At 44.2% G+C, this 19971-nt stretch overlaps 1 protein-coding gene across 1 annotated transcript in view; it reads left to right on the forward strand.

The window, feature by feature from the left end:
* The window catches only part of SPRING1 (SREBF pathway regulator in golgi 1), a 129427-nt gene extending 110291 nt beyond the window's left edge, over positions 1-19136 (forward strand). Inside the window, exon 7 of the transcript XR_015766932.1 lies at positions 19091-19136. The gene's annotated coding sequence lies outside the window, so the exon portion shown is untranslated. The remainder of the gene's footprint in view (positions 1-19090) is intronic.
* Positions 19137-19971: the final 835 nt, after the last annotated feature.

Here is a 19971-nt window from a genome sequence, read left to right on the forward strand (position 1 = left end):
GCTGACTCTCTTTAGAGCTAATGAACCCAGAGACAGAGCAAACACACACAAAGGGGCTGCAATGTCTTTTATGACCTTGCCCTAGCAGGTCATACTCCTCCATTTCTGCAGCATTCTCCAGGTGACCCCGTTCCACGGGAGAGCGTCCCCCAAAAAGGTGTGAATGCCAGGTGGTGAGATTCTTGGGTGTCATCTTGGACACTGACTTGGGGTTACCACAGTCATTGTCTTTATTTTACAAGTTATAATATGGAAGCATGAAGAGGTCATCTGAATGTATCCTGGGTTTTTCACGAGGCAGGGATCATGTCTGATTATTCACTACAATATTCCTGGAAGCACCTGGGACAGTGCCCAGCATTTAGTGGGTGCTCAGGAAGCACTTGCTGAATGAGATAAGTGAATGGATGGATACTTGCTTCAGAAAAAAAAGTGGCTCTTGAAACTCAGTCCGTTTTACTTACGACTCCGCTCCATTAGAGGTCTATAGAGGACAGGGATCGAGGGATGGGATTTTGCATTGCTAGACTTCTCCTATCACTGACTTTTTGTGCACATGTGTATCATTGTAGCTTACTGTTCAATGAGTCACCTGTTACTTTAAGACTGGAATCGTCTAGTATGTTGTTGAGGGAAGGGGTGTGCAGAAACTGAATAGGGAGGAGTCCCCCCTTCTTTGGATGATAAAAGGGTCACTTTAATTGAAATAGAGTTATAACTGGTTGCCAGATTTATAACTGGTTACCAGATTGAAGCATAAGGTCAAAACCTCAGAGCAGCGAGATTATATATATAGGCAGCATGTATATAAATGTATAATTTATGCAATATTTTTCCTATTCACGCTCTCTACTTAAGCTATCCATTAAAGCCCATCACATTAATTTAATTGAAAAATTCTGGGGGAATTGTATTAGCTTTTTTCCCATTAAATTAACATTACAGCCTTTAAATAGATGTCCTGGATGCCCATTGTTGCTAACAAAATTATTATGCAAATTGAAATCTGCCCTTTCTGGATTTGGCCACCAGTGTCCCACCCTCCTCTTTTTTCTGTGACCTCTTTAATTTAATTGCCCTTTCCCTGAGTTCCCAGGCCACAGATGTGGGACAGAACCCCCTGGCCCAAACGAGAGGCTCTGTGCGGGGCTGCGAAGCCTGGTCCATGGCCCTTGTGAAAACACTCTTATGCCAAGAAAGAAAAAAGGGTGGGGGGGAGGTCCCCACCCCCCCGCCCCAGGCCTCTTGGTGGCCAAGAGCATGCTTCGTGTCAAAGAGCATAGGTGTTTGAGTCAGATGGGCTGGGTTTGAAATGGGATTCTGCCCCTTAGTGATTCTGAGATCTGTGAGCAAATTTCCTAACCTCTGTAAGACCTAGAAAACTACTCCTCTCTCTTGGGGAGGTTGAAGGGGAACCTGAAACAATGGATATTCATCAAGGTCGCTTTGGCCACTTATTCACAAACTCCCTCTGTTCATCCATTTGTTGAGGATATAATTCAGAGCCCTGCTCTGTGCCAGCCCCTGGGGGAGGTGCAGGGGAGATGCCGGGGACCAGATGACCCAGGTCTGCGATAGCCTATAGCTGGTAGGTGGGGTGGGGCTGGGGAATAAATAAGTAGACAGGTAAATACTATGTGGATAGAGGTAGGTGTTATTGCCATTATTGGCCTATCAAGCAAGTGTTTAAAAAGCGAAAAGGGCAGTCCTGTTAATTAACCAGCCACCCTGCTCTGCCTGCTCTGCTGAAGCTTCCAGAAAGCAGAATGAGCCCTCAGGCTGGATCAGAGAGGCCTGCTTAGACCCAGGGCCCAGTTGGGAGGAGTCTTTTCTCCAGCCTGAGCTGCTAGATGGCCAGATCCCAAAGCTGAGTGACCGGGACTGCAGAGCAAAAAGATCTCCTTGTGAAATCAGCCTTATTTTCTCTTGTGGATGGGATAAGGGTTCCCCCAGCCCCACTCTGTGTCTTTTCTTTCTGACCGAGGCTCGTGAAGTAATCCCCAGGTAATCTCTGGGTGAACACCAAGACTCCACCACTCTTCACGCGTTTCCAAGGGGGACTTCTTCTCCCATCGTTCCCATCTGTTTAATCTCCAAGAGTCTTCCCTTTTTATGAATGTGCTTTTCCATTTGCATAGACACTGAGTAGATTAAAATGAGTCTTGAAAAAGGAAGGCCAAAGCCTTTGGGGGTTGAAGATGCACGCCTAAAAGAAGCACGGCCACAAGTTATAATCCTCCTGGTGACACTAGTGCTAAATGAGAGCCTGGAAAGATGGGTAGCTTTCTTCCTGCTCTCCAGTTACCCACTGCATGGCAAGTGAGCCCTAACCACAGTGGCTTAAAGCAACAGGTGCTAATTCTCCTTCACAGTTTCTGTAAGCCAGGGATTCAGAAGCAACTTGGCTGGGCAGTTCTAGTTCAGGTATCTCATGTGGCTTGGGTAGAGGTCATCTGGAAGGCTACTTCATGCTCATTGGGATTAGGAAGACGTGTACAGCTGAGGGCTGGAACAGCTGGGCTCTTTGGGTGTACATTCTATCTCAGCCTGGTCTCTGCACAAACAGGGTGGCTTCAGAGCAGCCAGACTTCTAACGTGGTGGTCAAGGCACCAGAGCAGGTGTCCTGAGACAGAGAGCAAGCCAGGTGGAGGCCACATCACTTTCCATGACCTTTCCTTGGAGGTCCTGCTGTCATTTCTGTCGAAAATTCTGTTGCTCAGAGCAGTCATGGGGTCCAGCCCAAGTTGAAAGGAAGGGGAAGTAGACTCCACCTCTTGATGGCAAATGGCAAGGTTCTAGAAGACCATGAGGGACTGAAAACATTGCACTGGGTAATGCCTACTCCTCAACCCTCCTGGTTGAGACTATTACAGTGGTTATAGACTCAAATGTGCAAAGGAAAGCAATAAAGCTTCTAGAAGATAGCATGGAATATCTTCATGACTTTAGGATAGGCACTGTGACATGGTAATAAATATATATTGGTCTCTGCGTCCGGTTCCTGACACAAAGCTCCTAAATCCCTTATGATTTCCTGAGTGATGGGTATGGTAGGATCATCTTACACAGAGCTCTTAAAGCCCTTGGAACTTCCTGGGTGATAGGAGCATCTTTTGTTCTAAGGAGGCCAACTCTTGGTGGGCTCCTGAATAGCTTCAGGATGGGGGCTCGTCACCAGAAAGATTAAGCCAGGATTAGAGGTTTAGAACTTTCGGCCCCACCCCCTATCCTCTGGGGAGAAGGGTGGGGCCAACAACTGAGTTAAAAGTCAATCCTGCCTATATGATAAAGCCTCCATAAAAATCCCTAGACTGTGGGCTTGGAGAGCTTCTGGGGTGGTGAACACGTCCATGTTCTGGAGAGTGACTCCATGGGGACCGAATCTCCTGTGCTTGAGACCCTTCCAGATCTCACCCTCTGTACCTCTTCGTCTGATTGTTCATCTATATTCTTTATAAGAAAGTTGGTAACGATAAGTAAATGTTTCTCTGAATTTTGTGAGCTGTTCTAGCAAATTATCAAACCAGAGGTTGGGGCTGGTGGTGGTGTTGTGGCAACTCCTGACTTTGTAGCCAAGTCAGACAGCATGTGGGTACCCTGGGTACCCATTACTTGTGACAGGCATCTGAAGGGGTGCTGTCTGGTGGGACTGAGCCCTTAACTTGGATCTGATTTTAACTGTGTGTAGTTAGTGTCAGAAGTAGATACCCAGTTGGTGTCCCAAAAGTTGGAGAAATGATTGGAAGGGGGGGCACACATTTGGTGTCAGAAGTGTTATGGGTAGAGAAACAGTTTTTCTTTAGCAAATATTTCTGAAACAGGATACACACACACACAACCAGAAAGAAAATAATTGACCAATTGGACTTCATTAGAACTTCTGTTCATCAAAAGATTCCATTAAGACAATGAAAATGCAAACCACAGAGTGGGAGAAGATACTTGGAATAAAGATACCAACAGAGGACTCATATTCAGACTATTGAAAGAACTCCAATAAATCAATAAGGAAAAGACAAACAACCCAATTTGTTTTTAATGGGCAAAATGCATGAATAAGCTTTTCACAAAAGAGAAATCCAAATGGCCAAAAGAGCATCAACATCATTAGTGATTAAGGGAATGCAGTACAAACCACAATGAGAATTTTCATATATGAAAAACTTTTGGGTGGACACCTAAGATTTTTGAACTTTACTGTGTATGAATTTTACACAGACACATACAACAATGGCTAAAATGACAAAGAAACCTGTGAACACCAATGTGTTGACAATGCTTGGAGTAGCTGGAACTCTCATATCCTGAAATAGGAGTGCAGATGACTACAAACACTTTGGAAAATTATTTAGCAGTGTTTACTAAAGCTGAATATAGTATGTATACCCTATGAATATGCTCAATAGCAGTGTGTAAATGTGTGCACCAAAAGACATGGCTGAGGATATTCATAGCAATATTATTTGTGAGAGCCATCTTAGCTCGTTCAGACTGCTATAACGGAGGACCACAGACTGATCGGCTTATAAATGACAGGAATTTCTTTCTCACGGTTCCAGGGGCTGGGAAGTCCAAGATCAGGGTGCTGCTAGATTTGGTGTCTGGTGAGGACCCGCTTCCTGGTTCATAGATGACCATCTTCTTGCTTGTCCTCCCTGGTGGAAGGGACAGGGATCTCTCTAGGGAGTCTTTTATAAGGGCACTAATCCCATTCATAAGGGCTCCACCGTCATGACCTCATCACCTCCCAAGGGCCCCACCTCCTAATACCATCACACCGATTAGGTTTGTTTGAACGTTAAGTTGTAGAGGGACACAAACATGCAGTCTGTAGCAAGCCCCAAACTGGAAACAACCCAAATATTATCAATCGTAGAACAGATACAGAAAGTGTGGGCATATTCTTACAATGTTGCAATTGCAACACTATATAGGGAACATACATAGCAATGACTTTGGACAAACCCACACAATCACCTGAGGAGATCTCACTCATATGTCATTGAATGAAAGACAGAGCTACATGATTCCATTTACATTAGATTTACAGCCAAGCAAAACAAATTGTGAGGATAAAAGCAAAATTAGTGGCTGTCTTTGGTGACGGGGGATGGGGATAACCGGGAGGGACACAAGGAACACTTTTGGAGACCTGGTAAATTTCTACATCTTAATCTGGGTGGTGATTATGAGCTTGTGTTCACTTCGTAAAAATTCACCAGACTTGTATACTTTTATAATACACACATTCATACTTCGAAGAAAAAGTTTCCCTTTATTTTTTTAATTTTTATTTATTTATTTTTAAAGACTTTATTTATTTGAGAGAGAGAGCGGCAAAGGGAGAAGGAGAAGCAGGCTCCCCGCGGAGCAGGGAGCCCAACGCGGGGCTGGATCCCAGGACCCTGGGACCATGACCTGACCCGAAGGCAGACGCTTAACGACTGAGCCACCTGGGCGCCCCTATAAATAAAGTTTTATTGGGACACTGCCACATTCATATACATATTGTCTATGGCTGTTGATGTGCTAAAATGACAGAGCTGAGTAGTGTGACAGGATGGCCCACAAACCCTAACATATGCACTGTTTTTCTTTTACAGAAAAACTGCTGACCCCTGTTCTATAACATACTACTTTGGGACCTCGTTTAATCTTTCCGTGTATATTAGAGAAGAGTCAGGATTGTTTCTCAAGAAAGATGTTGGCTGTATTAAAAGCCTTGCCTTCAAGCCCACCCTCATGCATAGTTGGGGTGCCTTATATTAGCCAGACACCCGCTTGGGTTCAGTGCTTTACGATCCCATCCACACCAGGAGGCCAGCCCCACCCTGCCTTCCAGCGATTCTCAAAGTAATTTGATTTGCTTTGAATTTTCTTTCCTAATTCTGCATCTTAAAATTCTAATCATTTGAATTATGAAAGTAATATATGTCTTTTATAACAATTCAAACAACAAAGAAGCATCTAAAATAAAATTAACAGTCTCCCTGCCCCTCTCCAATCCAGCTCCCTTGATGAGTCGCTATTAACAATTTGGTATAAATGTTTCCGCACTGTTTGCTTTATTTATAAAAACATATAAAAACCTACTTAGAGGGTGTGACTTTTTTGGGGTCTTTTTATTTTTTTTAATGAAAATAGGATCACACTTGCTTTTTATTCTATCTAGCAAAGTATTGCAGGCATAGCTCTCTGTCAATGTCTATAATTTTATTTTATAATTTTTAACAGCTACACTGTATTCCTTAGTGTAAATATATCCTGATTTCTTCAACCTTTGTCCTATTAATGTACATTCAGCTTGTTGCCAGGTGGTTTTTTTTTTTAACTATTACAAGCGATGCTGCAATAAACTTCTTCATATATTTATGTCTTTATATACTGGCATTTTCATTTCTGGTGGATATATTCCCCGAAGTGAGAGTGCCGGGCCACAGTTTAAATTTTCAAAAATACCAACAGTTGATTTTCCACGACGCTATAATAATTTACAGCCTCTCCCCCGATGGTGTTCGAGAGAACTGGATTCCTCACACCCTTGCCAGCTCTGGATGCTACACATATTTTCCATTTTTGCCAATCTGATGGGTAAAAAATAGTATCTCATTGTTCTCATTTGCATTTCCCTGACAAGTGAGCCTGAGCATCTTTTCATATGTTTATTGGCCATTTGCATTTCTGCTTCTGTGAATTCTGTAGCCTTGGCCCATGCTTCTCCTGGGTGATTGGTCTTTTTCTTATTAATTCGTAGGGTCATTTTATAAATTAAGAATATTAACTCTTTGTTAATTATAGGGCTGCAGAGATTTTCTTTGTTTATGGTATGTTTTTCCTCTGCTCTGCTCTTGATTAAAAAAAAAAATTAAATCTCTCTCCCCCAGGTTCTTGCTAAGAATATAACTACAACTCTTTTTGCTGCTTAATTCTTATCAGAATCTCAGCTGTGAGAAGTAATATATGTGGTGCTTTGTTTAAAGCATTGGTTCTCAAACATTTTCTAATTTTAAGTAACAGACACTCTCCCCCCACCCCAGCCTTTTTTTCCCCCAACACATGATTAGGGAGATAAAAGAGAAACTGCCATGATGAACTTGGGTTTGGGGGCTCAGCGATTAGCATGCAGAGGGCCTGTCGCTTCGCTCTTGCAGCCCCTGCCACACTGTGAGAACCACTGGTGCTCCCTGGAACCTAGTTTGAGAATCATTGATCTGAAGGCTCTGCAGCCCCTCCATCTATTTAATCAGTTCTGTACAGTGTGTTCCATAGAATATTAAGTAGGATATTAACAAGTGCTTTGTGAAGAAAAGACTCTGGGATTGTTCTATGGCCTGCCAAAATGAGGCATGCTTTCCCTTTCTGAACTAGATCACACTTTGATTCTTTTGAGATGGAAATGCTAGCGTACCAAGAGACAGGAACTGGACAAAGGGTGACACACACCCTTTATTTCTCTTCATACGCAACGCCAAAACAAATAGACAGTTATTGCCCTTGCTGCTCCCGGCCATCTGCTGAAGGTGCAACTCTAGTTTTCTGACTGGTCTGAGTGAGTACTGCTCACTCAGCCATCAGGGTTATGGAGAACCCAGGGGACCAGCAAGGGACAGGTGGGTGCTGACCTTTTTTCATTTTCCCAGGGGCAGAAGTTGTGGGCTCTTGGTGACATTCAGGCACCCCTGTCTTCTGCCTGACTTGGAATTTGGAAGGACAAATTTCTCCCTAATCTTTTTTTTTTTTTTTGAGTCATACCTATAACAAAGAACAAGTCAAAAGGACTTTAAACAAAGGTGCTTTAAGCAGGAAATTTGCAGATACTACCCTTTTTCCTTCCTAGACCCTTTCAAGAAAAGACAAAGGAAAGAGTTATTGGCATAACTTGTTTAAGAATAACAATCTGGTAATCCCGTATGCTCTTAAGAGAAGAAAAACTATGTAGTAGGAGCCGTGAACCTACTAGGTCCCATTTGAAGACTGTGCCTAGGTTCTTGCACAACAGTGGTCAAAGAAGCTTGAGAAATGCTGGGTTTCTTTACTGCAGGACTTCTCAGAGCCTTTATAAAGCCAGTGTTCACTGTGAAGTTCCAAGAGGAAGGCATGGGTGAGTTTCCTACCTTTTCTTGACCACAGAACCCCTTGTGGGCAGAACCTCTCCAGGAATGGTATTCCATTGTCTACCCTTTAGACAAAGGCTGGACCAGATAGTCTTACATTTTGCCATTGGTAAAACCAGACTCTCAGAGAATTGCACCCTTTTCTTTGGCCACTTACAGATTTGCTTGTGTTGAACTTCCCTTAACCTGCATTGAGGGACATTTATATGGAATTTATTGCATAAACTTGCTCTAATTTTTACTGCAAGGAGGTTGTAATTTTATGTAGCCTATTACTAGTAAAAGCTGGGTTTTCCTAAGCAATCGGTTTGTTTACATCTAACACCATGAATTTAGTAACTGTTTATAGTTCCCTCTTTGCTCTTACCACCAGGATGCTCAAGGCAGATTTCTGGGCCATGGCAAATAATGGTGTCGAAATCCACGCTATATATTTTGAGTACCGATCTTATCCTTTAGTTTGACATATCCTTCTACCTTTTTATTTTCACTTAGTCCCCATTTCCTTGTTTTAAGGTTTTTATTTTGTTATATTGATATATGTAAATAAACTTTCAATCCTATTTTTGAAATAGAAGTGGGGTGTAATAATAAAAGAAGTACATACCTATGTATATATTCCAACATTTTTAACATTCTAACATATCTAAGCATATACATATATATTTTTTTAAGTTTTTATTTTAATCACCTGGGGCTCATCACAGCAAGTGCCCTCCTTAATCCCATCACCTATTTAACTCATCCCCCCGCTCAACCCCCCCCCCCCGGGAAGATGTTCTCTATAGTTCAGAGTTTGGTTTGTCTCTCTCTCTCTCTCTCTCTTTTTTTCCTCTTTGCTGGTTTGTTTTGTTTCTTAAATTCCACATATGAGTGAAATCATATGGTATTTGTCTTTCTCTGACTGACTTGTTTTGCTTAGCATTATACTCTCTAGATCATCCGCATCAGTGCAAATGGCAAGATTTCACTCTTTTTTATGGCTAAGTAATATTCCATTGTGTGTATGTACCAGATCTTTATCCATTCATCAGTCAGTGGACACTTGGGCTGCTTCCATAATTTGGCTATTGTAGAGAATGCTGTTATAAACATAGGGATGCATGTATCCCTTTGAATTAGTATTTTTGTATTCTTTGGGTAAATACCCAGTAGTGTGAGTGCTGGATCATAGGGTAGTTCTAGTTTTAACTTTTTGAGGAACCTCCGTACTGTTTTCCAGGGTAGCTGCACCAGTTTGCATTCCCACCAACAGTGCACCAGGGTTCTCCTTTCTCCACATCCTCACCAACACCTGGTGTTTCTAAAGTTGTTGGTTTTAGCCATTCTGACAGGTGTGAGGTGGGATCTCATTACAGCTTTGATTTGCATTTCCCTGCTGCCGAGTGATGTTGAGCATCTTTTCATGTGTCTGTTGGCCATCTGGATGTCTTCTTTGGAGAAATGTCAGTTCATGTCTTCTGCCCATTTTTTAATTAGATTATTTGTTTTTAAGGGTGTTGAGTTTTATTCTAACTTGCATATATTAAACGCCTACTATGTGCAAGCTCCTACTAGGGCCCTGGGGAAATAGAGATGAAACAAGCTGTGGTCCTTGTCCCTGGAGGACTCAGTGTTGCCGTGAAACAGATGTAATTACCACACCCAGGTGGGCATGCGTAAGCACCACAATGTTGTGTGTTAAGTAGTAACGGACTATGTTCAAAGCGCGTGCCTGGGAGACTGAGGAGAGTGACCAACTGAGACAGGCAGAGCTGCCCAAGGACCCCCAGCTTTGGGGGTCAGCTCCCAGCTGCCCAGGTCTTTCCAGGGTCCACCTCCAGCCAGGTGAGCGAGCGAGTTTTCTGATGATTCCCAGCAAACTGAGTAGAGCGGGGCGGGCTCCTCCAAGACTTGCCCGAATGAGAGACGTGTGACCAAACGATCTATGGCGGTTTTGAACTAAAATGAAAAGGTGCTGTGGGAACCCAGTGAGGGAGCCAATGACCTCATGGGGGAGAGGGAGAGAGAAGGGCAAGAAAGAGATCATCAGGCTGAAGCTATGCATGAGGTCCCAGGCATTTGCTCTCCATTTGAAAAGATGTGCAAGCTTGTGCACATGAGCCTGTACCTTTTCTGAGAAGAGGGTCAGTTGCTCTCATCAGATTCTCAGAAGAGTTCACGGCCCACAAAACCTTAAGATCCATCGCTTTGAAAGGGTGAGTAGACCATTGCCAGGACAGCAAAGGGCGGGAAAATGCTCAAAATGCTCACGGAGGTACTAGAGTCGGTAGGGTAGAGGAGACCAGGGGTTCACATCCACTCACTTCATCATTTTTTCCTTCAGCAGATAATTTGTTGAACACCCACTATGGCTCAGGCATTGTGAACACGATCGTTGGTCCCTTTACAGACCTCACAGGCTCTAGCCACTGCCGCAGACGGCTGTCTTCATCCCGTCTCTCCCACTGGCCTGGAAGACGGGCCCCAAAGTCCACCCTTCTTCTTCCAAGCATTTTGAGTTTTATCTCCTTCTCCCCCTGCAGCCCTTACAGTAAGATCTGTCAACAAGGCACGGGTCCCTAAGACCCCTCTAGGAAGTAATTTTACAAATTTGTCTCAGCTTTTTCTCGATGAACATGAAAGTACCACGATTCTTTTTTGTTTGTTTGTTTTTAAAGCTTTGTTAAACTTGTCAGAAAGAGAGCCCAGGTAGGGGGAGCAGCGGGCAGAGAGAGAGGGAGCCCAACTCGGGGCTCGATCCCAGGACCCCGGGATCATGACCTGAGCCGAAGGCAGACGCTTAACCGACTGAGCCGCCCAGGCGCCCCTCGTGATTTCTTTCTTGGGAACAAAAAAGCTCCATAAGGAATGAAAAGACTTCTTTCTAAGTTGAACCAGAAAAGGGCCGTGGCTGAAACACAAAGCTGGAGAGTCTAGCCACGTGATGGGAGGTGCTTTCACTTCACTGTGATTTCAGTTTAAGTCTTGATTATGTACAAATGGCATCTTCAGCACCCGAGTCTCCAAAAACCTGGGCGTCTTTGAAGACTTGTTTTCCTTTTTCTCTTCCCCCCTCCCTCTCTCTCTTCACGTCATCCTCACGGCACACCAGGAGGGTTTTACCGTGTAGCCACGAACGTGATTCTCGGTTTTATCACTGACTCACGGTTTCATGTATTGTACCTCAGATATCCTATCTCTGAAATGGGTATGATTATACAGGAAAGTAATGTTGGTGGAAACTTTAAGGACCTCGGGTGATGAGTTTTGTAGAAGTTGCACGCATGCACACACACGGTATCTGATTAGCCTCCAGGCAGAGTGGGGATAGCAGAATTTCCTCAGAACAATCTAAGCAGAGAACATCTGGTTCCCTTACCTGTTGGTGCATTTGTCTGTGTGTTCCGTTGGATTAAACTGTTGATAAACTAGCCTGCAGCTACCTCGTACTCACTCTTAAAACTCCAGGCATTGTCTCTCAGGCAGCTCCCAGCTGCGGGTGGTTGTAAGTACAGAAGGGGAATGGACACGTTTCGTTTCTTGCTCTATTCCCAGGACACAGGTTGACACTTGCCTTTCACCCTCAAGTGAGTTTATTCACTGGAAGTCTTCCTTGAATACTGGCAGACTCAGAGAATCTCTTCCCAGTGATTCCTAAGCCAGTGTTCCTGGCCTGATGCAAACTTCGTATTGTCTTTGTATTGTCTATTCGTTGTCCATAAAGTGGAATTGGCATGTGGAAAGTGTTTCTGTGTTGCAGGGGAAGGCAGGGATGTCGGGGAAAGAAGACAGCTCTGCAGTTTAATGGTTAAATAGCAAAAAAGAAAAAAAAACAACCCACAAGGCTCTGAGTTTAAAAGCCAGTCCTACTTAAAAGATTTTGCTCTTTACTAAACGTTGTGTAATGTGCCTGTTGTTTTTGCCTGCCTAGCGGCCATTCTCCTTACTTCTGGAAAGAACAACCCAGTTTTGTTCTGGTGATCTATGCTCCCTCATTGGATATCATTTTGTTAGTATCATTAAACATAGTGTCTTGACCTCCTCTGGCCAAGAGGGAAGCTCATGATGGTGGCTATGCCAGGCATATTCTCCCAGAAATTTGAATATTGAAGATCTCCACAGGGTTGGAGCTCATTCATCCAGTGTCTGCCCTAAAGAGACTGTCTGTTAGCTCCCCTGGGTCTCCAGAACTTCTCTGGGCTCTGTCCCTTCTGAGAACTATTTGGCTATTACTTCTATTCTGTGAATCCCCCAAGCCCTTCCAAAGCATTTCCTTCCTTCCTTCCTTCCTTCCTTCCTTTCCTTCCTTCCTTCCTTCCCTCCCTCCCTCCTTTCCTCCCTCCCTTCCTCCCCCCTTCTTCCCCCCCCTTTTTTTTGCTTAAGTTAGTTAGAGTCAGCTTCTGCCTCCAGCCATAATGAAATAACTAGTACCAGACTTGTTTTCCATCTGTACACAACTAGAAAGCTAAAGAAAATACATGAAACAACAGTTTTCAGACATTGAGCAACAGGCAGTGCAGAAGTGTGAGCCCTGAAAAAAGTGAGATGAATGAAGTGAGCCCTGTGATCACCTTGGCTTTCTGCCTAGAAGTAGGTTTTATTTATTTATTTATTTATTTATCTATCTATCTATTTATTTATTTATTTAAAGTTTTTATTTATTTATTTGACAGAGAGATACAAAGCGAGAGAAGGAACACAAGCAGGGGGAGTGGGAGAGGGAGAAGCAGGCTTCCTGCTGAGCAGGGAGCCCGATGTGGGGCTCAATCCCAGGACCCTGGGATCATGACCTGAGCCGAAGGCAGTTGCTTAACGACTGAGCCACCCAGGTGCCCCTAGAAGTACGTTTTAGATTGCAGCACAGGGAGGGGAATCCCAAGTAGAGCATGGAAGTTTCTCTGAGTTGAGGACATACAGATTATCATATGCGGAGGTTGAAGAGGCTGTAATTTGTGAGGCCAAGTCCTAGAGAAGAAGGTGCTGCACAGATTAACAGGACCAGAAATCTGTATCGGGAGCCCCTTGGGTTGAATACGAAGTTGCCCAGGCATTGAATGGAATGCTAGAAGGATGGCAAAGAACAACCCTACTGGAGGAATAAACTGAATAATTCCCAGAGTTCTCACAGGACTGGGGGACATTCAAGTTTTAGCAAACCAGAATGGAAGTAAGCTATGGAACATTGAAGGCATTCTTTAGAGGCTACAGTGAGGTCACACCATAGTAGTAGGGCTAAACTTGCCTTAGAAGAAAGGCTCCATGGGGCACCTGGGTGGCTCAGTCAGTTGAACGTCTGACTCTTGATTTTGGCTAAAGTCATGATCTCAGGGTCCTGGGATTGAGCCCTGCACTGGGCTCTGTGCTCAGCAGGGAGTCTGCTTGGGATTCTCTCTCTCTCTCTGCTTCTGCCCCTCCCCACTCTCTAAAATAAAATAAATAAATCTTTAAAAAAAAAAGAGAGAAGAAGAAAGCCTCCACTAGGTCCACTTCAGCAAAGCTTTTTAAGAAGCTTCAGAAAAATAAAACTGACCAGTAAGTAACTTAACTGCCTGCCAAATGAATTCCAAAAGAAAATGACAAAAATCTCAACATTCAACTGCATAATATCAATAATGTCTAGAATCCAACATAAAATTACCACACACCTAAAGAAGCAAGAAAATGTGACCCATTACCAGGAGAAATACCAGTCAGTATAAACTGACCCAAAATGACAAAGATGATGTAATTAACAGACACGGACTTTGAAACAGCTATTACAAATATGTTCAAAGATTTAAAGGAAAGCATGAACATAAGAAGTAGAAGTTTTTTTTTAAAGAACTAAATGAAACTTCCAGAAGGAGGAAAAATACAATCTCTAAAACGAAACTTCACTGGATAGGTTTAACAGCATATTAAAGATTGCAGAAGAAAAAAAATAGTGCACATGATGACATAATAACACAAGCTTATGCAGCACAAGGAGAAAAAAGACTAAGGGGGAAAAAAAGGACCCAATCCGGCAACCTCTGCAACAATATTAGATGGTCAGCCCTACATGTAGTCAGAGCTCCAGCAGGAAAGGAGGGCAGAACAAAATACTTGAAATGATAATGGCAGAAGATGTTCCAAAAACTGATAAAAACTATAAAGCTACACAACAAATTGTAGGCAGGATAAACACAAAGAAAATAACATCAAAGCAATTAAAACTAGCAATGAAAAGAAAATCCTGAAAACAGCCAAGATGAAAAGAACTATTACATTCAATAAACAAAAATAAGAAATATCACTGATTTCCCCCCCTTAAAAACAATGCAAGCCATAAAATAAAGACAATGGAATGACGTCCTTAATATGTTGAATTAAATGACAAAAACCTGTCAACAAAGAGTCTATATTCACTGAAAATTATCCTTAGAAAATGAAGGTGAAATAAAAATGTTTTTTCAGACAAACAAAAGGAGGTAGAATTTGTCACCAGCAGACTTGCACCATAAGAAATATTATAAGTTCTTTTTCAGGCTGAAGAAAAATGATACCAGGTAGAAACTCAGATCAACACAAGGAATGACGAATACCAGGAAATTTAAATATGTGAGTAAACATAAGAGAATTTGTATTTTTGTTTTTAATTTTAAGTTATCCAGACTCAGCCTGCCTTTCAGAATCTAGAATCAAGATCCAAAGAATTATATGGATTTTCAGAAATTATCTTGCCTCTGTAGCAAGTATGCAAAACACTAATGTCTATTAGTTATGGACAGAAAACCTGTGGTTAATTGTCATAGTAATCTTTATGTATATAAATATATATTTAATATTTATTTATTTATATATTTATTTAAATATCTATTAAAAACATTAAAAATATACCAACTTGTCTATTTTTTTTCATTTTTTATTGTTATGTTAATCACCATACATTACATCATTAGTTTTTGAGGTAGTGTTCCATGATTCATTGTTTGTGCATAACACCCAGTGCTCCACGCAGAATGTGCCCTCCTTAATACCCATCACCAGGCTAACCCATCCCCCCACCCCCTCCCCTCTAGAACCCTCAGTTTGTTTTTCGCAGTCCATCGTCTCTCATGGTTCGTCTCCCCCTCCGACTTACTCCACTTCATTCTTCCCCTCCTGCGATCTTCTTCTTTTTTTTTCTTAACATATATTGCATTATTTGTTTCAGAACTACAGATCTGTGATTCAACAGTCTTGCACAATTCAAAGCGCTCACCATAGCACATACCCTCCCCAATGACTATCACCCAGCCACCCCATCCCTCCCACCCCCCAGCACTCCAGCAACCCTCAGTTTGTTTTCTGAGATTAAGAATTCCTCATATCAGTGAGGTCATATGATACATGTCTTTCTCTGATTGACTTATTTCACTCAGCATAACACCCTCCAGTTCCATCCACGTCATTGCAAATGGCAAGATCTCATTCCTTTTGATGGCTGCATAATATTCCATTGTGTATATATACCACCTCTTCTTTATCCATTCATCTGTCGATAGACATCTTGGCTCTTTCCACAGTTTGGCTATTGTGGACATTGCTGCTATAAACATCGGGGTGAACGTACCCCTTTGGATCCCTACATTTGTATCTTTGGGGTAAATACCCAGTAGTGCAATTGCTGGATCGTATGGTAGCTCTATTTTCAACTGTTTGAGGAACCTCCATACTGTTTTCCAGAGGGGTTGCACCAGCTTGCATTCCCACCAACAGTGTAGGAGGGTTCCCCTTTCTCCACATCCCCGCCAACATCTGTCGTTTCCTGACTTGTTAATTTTAGCCATTCTGGCTGGTGTGAGGTGGTATCTCATCGAGGTTTTGATTTGGATTTCCCTGATGCCGAGCGATGTGGAGCACTTTTTCATGTGTCTGTTGGCCATTTGGATGTCTTCTTTGGAAAAATGTCTGTTCATGTCTTCTGCCCATTTCTTGATTGGATTATTTGTTCTTTGGGTGTTGAGTTTGATAAGTTCTTTATAGATTTTGGATACTAGCCCTTTATCTGATATGTCATTTGCAAATATCTTCTCCCATTCTGTCGGTTGTCTTTTGGTTTTGTGGACTGTTTCTTTTGCTGGGCAAAAGCTTTTTATCTTGATGAAATCCCAAGAGTTCATTTTTGCCCTTGCTTCCCTTGCCTTTGGCGATGTTTCTAGGAAGACGTTGCTGTGGCTGAGGTCGAAGAGGTTGCTACCTGTGTTCTCCTTTAGGATTTTGATGGACTCCTGTCTCACGTTTAGGTCTTTCAACCATTTGGAGTCTATTTTTGTGTGTGGTATAAGGAAATGGTCCAGTTTCATTCTTCTGCATGTGGCTGTCCAATTTTCCCAATACCATTTATTGAAGAGACTGTCTTTTTGCCATTGGACATTCTTTCCTGCTTTGTCAAAGATGAGTTGACCATAGAGTTGAGGGTCCATTTCTGGGCTCTCGATTCTGTTCCATTGATCTATGTGTCTGTTTTTGTGCCAGTACCATACTGTCTTGATGATGACAGCTTTGTAATAGAGCTGGAAGTCCGGAATTGTGATGCCGCCAGCTTTGCTTTTCTTTTTCAATATTCCTCTGGCTATTCGGGGTCTCTTCTGGTTCCATACAAATTTTAGGATTATTTGTTCCATTTCTTTGAAAAAAGTGGATGCTATTTCGATGGGGATTGCATTGAATGTGTAGATTGCTCCAGGTAGCACTGACATCTTCACAATGTTGGTTCTCCCAATCCATGAACATGGAACGTTTTTCCATTTCTTTGTGTCTTCTTCACTTTCTTTCATGAGTATTTTATAGTTTTCTGAGTACAGATCCTTTGCCTCTTTGGTTAAATTTGTTCCTAGGTATCCAACTCATCTATTTTGTAGATGAGCCACACAAGGAAGGCTTTGAGATTTTTGTGACTTTCTCAAGGCATGACACAAAAGCCTTGGTGCACTAACTACAGCATCTCTTGCCTTTCCATGGCTAAGGGGATCCCGTCACAGCCCTGCCACTTACTAGCAGTGTGATTTGAGCAAGTGACTAAATGTCTCCAAGCCTCAGTTTCTTCTCATAAGATGGACATAATAAAATGCCTACCTCCTTGAGTTGCTGAGATTATCACATGAGATACTATGGGAGTCAGGATGCCTTTGTTCATAAGATGCCAACTCAAATTATCTTACATGTGAAGAATATTTATTGTCTCATGGAACTGGGAAGTTTGGATGTCTGGATGAGTTCAGGCACTCCTGGATCCAGGGTCTCAATGTCATCAAGAATCTCTGTCTCTCATCTCAGCTTTCTTTGGCTCTGGTATCATCCTCAGGTAGGCTCACCCAAGGTAGTGGCAGAGATAACCTCCAGTAGCTCCAGGCTCATTTCCCACTTACATAGCAGAGCCAAAGGAAAGCAGTTTTCTTTCCCAGTAGTCTTAGCGACTATTTACTCCCCTGCCCACCTGTGAACTAATCTGTGACTCTGATTGGTTGGTTCTGGGTTGTATGTCCTCTTCTGGAACAAGACCATGGAATAAGGGTGGTTTCCTAAAGGTAAAGTGGGATGCTGTTTTCAAAAGATGGTGTCGCAGATGCTGAGCTACCAAAACCAACAGATGTTTATGACACTTCTATAAAGCACTGGACAGTAAGAGCTATCAAATACAGCCTTACCCAAGTATGGATTTGTATGTACTAACTTGATCCTTACAGCCCGTTGGGGGGGAGGGGGGCGGAGCTCCCGTAAGCCCCATCCTCATGGAAGACCCAGCTTTACGATGGTTTCCCAGTCCTGGCTCCCAGGCTTTCATGACCCAAATGGTGTCTCCTGTCCCCAGGCCCCCCCCTGGAGAGGTGGCACCACACCGTCAGCTCTGGGCTTGCTTTCCTTCTTTGTTTTTGGCCTCTGCCAGTTGCCCCCAGTTTCCCTAGAGTCTTTGTTATGCATTAACAACAATTATCCTTTTAAAAAAAAAAGATTTATTTGAGAGAGAGAGAGAGCATGAACGGGAGGGGCAGAGGGAGAAGGAGGGAGAGAGAGAATCCCAAGTGGACTCCCCACTGAGCTCAGAGCCTGATGCAGGGCTTGATCTCAGGGTGGTGAGATCACGACCTGAGCCAAAATCAAGAGTCAGGCACCCAACTGACTGAGCCCAGGTGCCCCAATAATTATTCTTTTCAGCATCTCTGTTTCATAGCAGGGTGGTTTTCAGGTCATCTCCCCATTGTACAGAGGCAGAAACTGAGGCCTAGAGAGCTTAAAAGCCTTACCCCACACCACACAGCTAGTAAGTGGCAGAACTGGCGTTCAACCCCAGAGCCTGTTTTCCAACGAGCAATGTGAATGGTGGCTGGTGAACGAGGTCCCACGCCTGGTGTGCCGCAGAGTCTTATCCAGACCAGGGATCCCAGCAATCCTGCCTGGTCCCTGGAGTCCTCAAGTAACTTCCTGATAATCACGAAGCCCAGAGGAAAGGGAAGCTCAGTGTCCATGTAAGACACCTCGAAAGCGAGATGCTGTTAATGCTAACATTAATTTATGCTAACATTAATTTCTCAATAATTAATTTCCTATGGCTGCCATAACAAATCCTTGGTGTTCCTCGACCCGCAGCTGCATATAACGCCCCTCTCTGCCTCCGTCTTCACCCGGCCTGGCCCTCTGTATGTCTCTGTGTGTTCTCCTCTGTCTAATGTCCTTCTGCCTGGCTCTTACAAGGACACCTGTCATTGGATTTAGGGCCCACCCAGGTAATCCGGGATGATCTCCTCTTGAGATCCTTCAGTTAATTGCATCTACAAAGACCCCTTTTCCAGGTGTATCACATTCACCCACTCCAGGGGTTAGGATGCGATCACCTCTCTTTTGGGAGGGGGCACTATTCAACCCACTGAAGTGGAAAAGCAGCCCGACTCTTCTCGGGCCCTGAGCCTCGGGCCTGGGTGAGGGGGCGAGCTGCAGCGGGGTCTCGGCGGTGCCTCTTTTATTGTTTCATATTCTTCTCTTTTGTTTTGAGGTTTTCTGCCCTCTTTTCTGGAAGGTGCACGATGTTCGGCTCTGTGGTTATTTTCGCCTAACAGCTGTGTTTCCGGTGAGCAGCTGGGGGATGCTTCTGACTCAGCAAAACGGGAGCAGTAACCGCCAAGAAGCCGTTCGAGCGAGGCTCGAAATAAAGCAGCAGTTTCTTCCCGTCCCGTCCTCCTTTCACTTCCCCACCCGTGGGCACCTTTTGAAAGTCTCGCCAAGCGCTTGTCAAAAACCACTTGGAGCCCCGACGCAAGGCCTGGCTGAAGGTGGCCCTGAGCTCGGGCTCTCTCGGAAAACAGAGAGATCCCGGAAAGGACGGGGCCAAAGCAGCCCGGCTTTGTGCTGGGACACCCCGCCCCCCGATGCCCCCCCCGCTCCCCCCCCCCCCCCCCCCCCGCGCAGCCGGTACCTTACAACGTTGCCACAGGTCTGAGCAGTGAAAGCAGAGGCGGGCTGGGGGGGGGGGGGTCTACAAGTTTTGCCTTCAGCAGACCAGGGGCTCTGCGTTCTGCAGCTCAGTCCGTTTCTCAAGGGGGTGATTTCACCCCCGGGGTCTGGGAGGCCGCTGCTGACTAGCCCCACGCTGCAGAGAGAGGCGCTGCGGGTGCTGCCCGTGAAGCAGGAAGGGAAGGGCCCGGAAAGGAACCCGCGGCCCGGAGAGGCCCGCTCTGGGCGTGCTGGGGCCTGCAAGAGGCTCCCGGGAGAGCCGGACAGCCGCGCTCGGAGCCCCGCTGCTGCGGTTCCGAGAAGCAAGCGAACCCCGTAAATTGAGCTCCGTCTTACGCGTCCTCCACAGCTGCGTACTGACCCAACAGAAAGAGGCCCCCGCGTCAACCCTGGCTGCTCGGCTTTTGGGCCTGGGGAGGTCGG

Source organism: Eumetopias jubatus, unplaced genomic scaffold (genome assembly GCF_037043125.1).
Source record: "Eumetopias jubatus isolate StellerSeaLion01/CBP00866 unplaced genomic scaffold, mEumJub1_p1.0 scaffold_16, whole genome shotgun sequence".
NCBI classification, from domain to species: Eukaryota; Metazoa; Chordata; class Mammalia; order Carnivora; family Otariidae; genus Eumetopias; species Eumetopias jubatus.